Raw genomic sequence first — 882 nt, 5'->3', positions numbered from 1 at the left:
GAACTGACAGAGATAAAAACTATGACACGAGAAATACGTAACAAATGCACAAGCTTCAGTAACCAACTCGATCCACTGGAAGAAAGAGTATCAGTGATTGATGATCAAATGAATGAAATGAAGCGAGAAAAGAAGTCTAAAGAAAAAAGAGGGAAAAGTAATGAACAAAGCCTTCAAGAAGTATGGGATTGTGAAAAGATCAACTCTATGTCTGATTGGGGTACCTGAAAGTGAGGGGGAGAATGGAACCAAGTTGAAAAACACTCTTCAGGATATCATCCAGGAGAACTTCCCCAACCTAGTAGGGCAGGCCAACATTCAAATTCAGGAAATACAGAGAACCCCTCAAGAAGAGCAACTCCAAGACACATAATTGCCAGATTCACCAAAGTTGAAATGAAGGAAAAAATCTTAAGGGCAGCCAGAGAGAAAGATTGGGTTACCCACAAAGGGAAGCCCATCAGACTAACAGCAGATATCTCTGCAGAAACTCTCCAAGCGAGAAGAGAGTGGGGGCCAATATTCAACATTCTTAAAGAAAAGAATTTTCAACCCAGAATTTCATATCCAGCCAAACTAAGTTTCATCAGTGAAGGAGAAATAAAATCCTTTACAGACAAGCAAATGCTTACAGATTTTGTTATCACCAGGCCTGCCCTACAAGAGATCCTGAAGGAAGCACTAAACATGGAAAGGAACAATTTGTACCAGCCATTGCAAAAACATGCCAAAATGCAAAAACCATCGATGCTAGGGAGAAACTGCATCAACTAATGAGCAAAATAATCAGCTAATATCACAATGAGAGGATCAAGTTCACACATAAGAATATTAACCTTAAATGTAAATGGACTAAATGGTCCAATTAAAAGACACAGACTG

This window comes from Colobus angolensis, unplaced genomic scaffold, assembly GCF_000951035.1.
Source record: "Colobus angolensis palliatus isolate OR3802 unplaced genomic scaffold, Cang.pa_1.0 Scaffold381, whole genome shotgun sequence".
In the NCBI taxonomy this organism is placed as follows: Eukaryota; Metazoa; Chordata; class Mammalia; order Primates; family Cercopithecidae; genus Colobus; species Colobus angolensis.
Note: the sequence above shows the minus strand (reverse complement) of the source record.